Source organism: Neltuma alba, unplaced genomic scaffold, assembly GCF_004799145.2.
Source record: "Neltuma alba isolate B1F8T4 unplaced genomic scaffold, ASM479914v2 tig00002282_pilon, whole genome shotgun sequence".
Taxonomy (NCBI): domain Eukaryota; kingdom Viridiplantae; phylum Streptophyta; class Magnoliopsida; order Fabales; family Fabaceae; genus Neltuma; species Neltuma alba.
This window is the reverse complement of record NW_021632806.1, coordinates 92,228-96,656: the sequence shown is the minus strand read 5'-3', so window position 1 is coordinate 96,656 and position 4,429 is coordinate 92,228. Positions and strand designations below refer to the sequence as shown.

Sequence of the window (4,429 nt, the reverse complement as noted above, 5' to 3'; positions counted from 1 at the left end):
TATTTCTACATATTTTGTTTACTCTTTTCTGTTCGCTCTAGTTATTTCTGCTGCATATAATGGAGCTGTAGAAATTAACAATTTTTTTTAAATTTCAAATTCACAATCACAAGGCTTGTTTGATCTGTTGCTGCTTGGCTGTTTGTGTGCTCTACATTTCTCTCAATTCTGTCTCCAAAAAAGAAAAAGAAAAAAGACAAGGTAAGAATAATATAATCAGATTTTGTTTATCCAGAGTACTAGTTTCTCTATTTGTCTTCTTTTTGTAAATTAAATAAAACAAAAACAAAATGAACTAAATCAGTGAAGTAAATTAAGTCAAAATGAATTAAGTTAGTGATTAAACAAACTTACCTAAAGTTCAGGATCTTCCTTAATCTCAAACTATCTACAAGTCTCTTGATCAGGGGAAGCGTTTTTTCTTAACTTGGATTAATTCTTACTTTTCTTGTCTCCTCGAATGTATAGCCTGCTCAACAAAAATACAGAAAAACATTGAAGTGTCTTTTAAAAAAAAAAAACAAGTAAAAAATTTATAACTCTTACTGTATTTCTTTCTCTTTTGTGTGAATATTGGTATTTTTATTTGCATTTCCTTCCGTGTTTAGTCTTTCATATGTTTCATCTGTTATAATATTTAGATCAAAACTTCTATTTAGTTATTTTTCCAGTTCAGATTATTATTTATTAGATTTTAAACCATTTAGAGTAGGTACTACTATAATTTTACTTTTTTCAAAAAAAATTGATACTCCTTTTCGCTCTGATTTTTATTTGTTCTTCTTTTTCATTCGTTATTCGATTCATAATAAATTTTTAAAAAAAACGAAATTGCTAAAATACTTTTGATTATGTTTGTGATATTAACATTTCCGTAATTCTCCATTAAATTTAATCTTTTGTTGCTCCCTCTCCTTATGGTACTCATTAAATATTATTGATAATTTTAATGGTTTAAAACTATAAATTTCATCCTGAAAATGTTCATTTACGCAGGACTTGTTTCGGGTTTGCTGTTCGTGCATTCTAGTGTACCTTTTTTGGCTCCCATTCATAGCTTCATCCATCTTTCAGGAAAAGAAAAGGCTAAAAAGAAAGGTAATAATACATTTAAATTAGGAAAAACTGCTGAAAAATACTTGTTTAAAAATTTTATTGCCCTAAAGTACCTATACAGAAAAGCATCGGTGCCTCCGAAAAGTTTATTCACACGTATTAATTGAATGTAACTGAATGCTATCGAATCAAAACAACCTTAAAACAAAAGATCTCAATCATCATCCACCTTCTCTCTTGAAAAAAGGAGGTCAATCAAAGATGCAAAAAGTATCCAACATATTGTGGGAAATCTTAGCAAAATGATCAGCTAAGGCCAGATCTCTAAACATATGCATGGTTGATCTGGATCTGCCACTCCCTAAGAATCAAAGTCCTAATGTCATTGTTAACAATATCACTTAAGAAAATAGTTTCATTTCTTTGAAAATATTCATTCTATCAGTTTGCCTTCCATTGCTCAAACTTTTGCATTCTGCTTTTCAATTCATAACCAAAATACAGAAGCCAAAAAGGAGTGTCTCCAGCGAAGAAGGATGGAGTGTCTTTAAAAAAAAAAAAAACAGGTAAAAAATTTATAATCCTTACTGTGTTTCTTTCCCTCTTGTATGAATATTGGTAGTCTTATTGGCATTTCCTTCCATGTTTAGTCTCTCAGTTGCTTCATCTGTGATAATATTTAGATCAAAAATTCTACTTAGTTATTTTTCCAGTTCAGATCATTATTGATTAGATTTAAAACCATTCACATTGAGTATCTTAAAATAGGTATAATTTTACTTTTAAAAAAAAAAATTGATACTTCTTTTCGCTCTAATTTTTGTTTGTCCTTCTTCTTTTTCCTCCATTATTCGGTTCACAATAAATCTTGAAAAAAGCGAAATTACTAAAATACTTTTGATTGTGTTTGTGATATTAACATTTCCATCATTCCTTCATTATTTTTTTTTTTTGGGTCAGAAAGTACGTCGTATTAAAAAAGTAAACCAGTACACCTCAAAGTTCCCAGAAAAACAAAACGCAAAAATAGAGAAAACAAAGAACATAAACTGGAAAACAACTCTTCCAACACCAAAACAACAACTAAAGAGAAAAAGCAAAACAGCAATTTCTGACGCCAAAGTAGCTCTGGAACTTTTCCGTGACAGTAGAGAAGATAAGCATGGCAGCAGAGAAAATGAGCACTAGGTAAATATCCATCAAGAGGGGCCAAGAACAAAGCAAAAGAAAAACTGGGATTGGGGGGCATAAAACCCAACCATAAAGGCCACAAACCCATTAACCAACTCCTTAGCTTAATCAAAGAAGCTAAGTTACGATACTGGCAACAATTTCCAGAAGAGATATTCGCTCAAGAAAGAAGCTCCACCAATCACAGCTTAGCTGAGCATAACAAAAAAAGAAGAACTAGGAGCTTTTTGTCCTCTTGATTTCCAGTCGACCAGTAACCCATCATCAAAGCCACAGGAAACACATCCCCTACTCTCATTTCAGAACCATCAGCCCTAACAATTACCCTCACTTGTTTCTTAGAATCAAACAAATAATAAAGACATCCAGGTGGCACCCAACGTGCATCATCCTTAATTTTTAGTATATCTCTTCTGAATGCCACAAAAAAGCTTAACTTGCCACTAAATTTCCAAAACTGCACAACTTCAACAAAGCTAACTGCAGGAAACATAGTTGAGCCCAAAAAAACACCACCTCTATCAATGGCAATCCTATCTTGAGAGAAGAAAAAGCTAAAGCCCCATTTAACCTTTAAGAACACTGCGGTAAGCACTAGACGAACTAAAGCCAGAGATTCAAACCAGTGAAAATTGTATCTAACCAGATCCTTCGTTACAAATTCGCACATATATCTCATATTCCAGGTACTCCATGAAGCAAAAATCAAAACAAACGGCATAGCACCTATTCCATGTCCATCAATCAGACCATTTAGCACCATGAAGACTACAATAGGGCTAACAGAAAAAAGAGAACCAAAGCATTTTACCTTGTAAATCCAAGACAAAGGATTCTATTCGACCATGTTTACAGCAAGGCACTGCAAAGTTGGTTTTACTCTGAGATTCTTCAATCCGTCTCTCATAGATCTGAATAGATATATTCGAAGAGTTAACCGAGATCCAAAGCTTTCGACAGTTTCACTTCCCAAGCCTCCACCTCTCATCAGCTCTTTTCGATTTTCAGCCTCCTCGAAGGTGCCGAATAACGACATTCTATTATAAGGAAACACCAAATCTGCCAGCAACTCATAGATCACTCCATTCCCCAACCTCTTTCGGCCATGGTAGATTTCTGCATCTTCCATCTTCGATTCTGTCTGTATCTGTCCAAATCTCGCCATCGGTCATCCACACGATGCTTTCTGAGTCTCTAATTAGGTCCATCCACTGATCTTCCTCCTTCACTTCCATAAGCATCGCAGCTTCAGATCTGACCTTCCTCTTAATATCCATCTCCCAAAACCACAGCAAAAACTCTAACGCATGCACACGCCAACTCACACACACTAGACTCACTCTCCCCCTGCGGCTGCCGGGGAGAGGACGCCGAGAAACAATGCTCACCAGGGAGTGGTTTTGGCTCTGACAGGGGAGAGAATTTCGCTCTCACGGGAGGAGAGAATCCATCATTCTTTCATTAAATTTGATCTTTCGTTGCTCACTCTCCTTATGTCATTAATAAATATTATTGATAGTTTTAATAGTTTAAAACTATAAATTTCACCCCATAAATTTTCATTTGCGCAAGACCTGTTTTGCTCTTGCTGTTCGTACATTCTAGTGTGCTTTTATTTTCATTCATAGCTTCATGCATCTTTCAGGAGAAAAAAAGGTAATAATAGATTCAAATTAGGAAAGAATCAACATGTGCGTGTGTGTGTAAGATGTGCGTTTGTGTGCGCGCGCGCATTCAATTTACCTATTTTTAATGTTTCAAGTATCCCAAGTGTTCTCCACTTTTATTAGCCAAATAGTACAAGAATACATTGCTCTGTGTGATTCTTTTTCATATTAAATATACAAGAAAAATGAAGCATTACAATCACATATAAAGAAAGCAAAAATTATCTGAATTAACAATGGAAACAAACGGCACGGATGAAAAACTGAATTGATTATATTCAATTATCTTTACAAAATCTAGCGTGAGAAATGTTAAAAGCTCATTCTGGCAAAAGAAATGTTAACAGCTCATAATTATTCTTAATATCCACAAATTCTTAATTTTTAAATTAAATTTGTGAGGATGCCAAAGGTTGTATAGCATTTTTTTATATCTCATACTTGTTAGGTAATTTTTTTTTATCAACTTTTCTTTTTCTACTACTAATTTTTATGCGTTTACGTTTGGCAGATTT

General features: G+C 33.8%; 1 long non-coding RNA gene across 1 annotated transcript; it reads right to left on the bottom strand.

Annotated features, from left to right (window-relative positions):
- Positions 1-2,591: 2,591 nt before the first annotated feature.
- LOC114721210 (uncharacterized) lies at positions 2,592-2,946 on the bottom strand. The gene is made up of 2 exons (XR_003738043.1): positions 2,739-2,946; positions 2,592-2,690 (listed from the first exon to the last, which is right to left on the bottom strand). It is a non-coding gene; the product is annotated as an uncharacterized LOC114721210 (long non-coding RNA).
- Between the last annotated feature and the right edge of the window lie 1,483 nt (positions 2,947-4,429).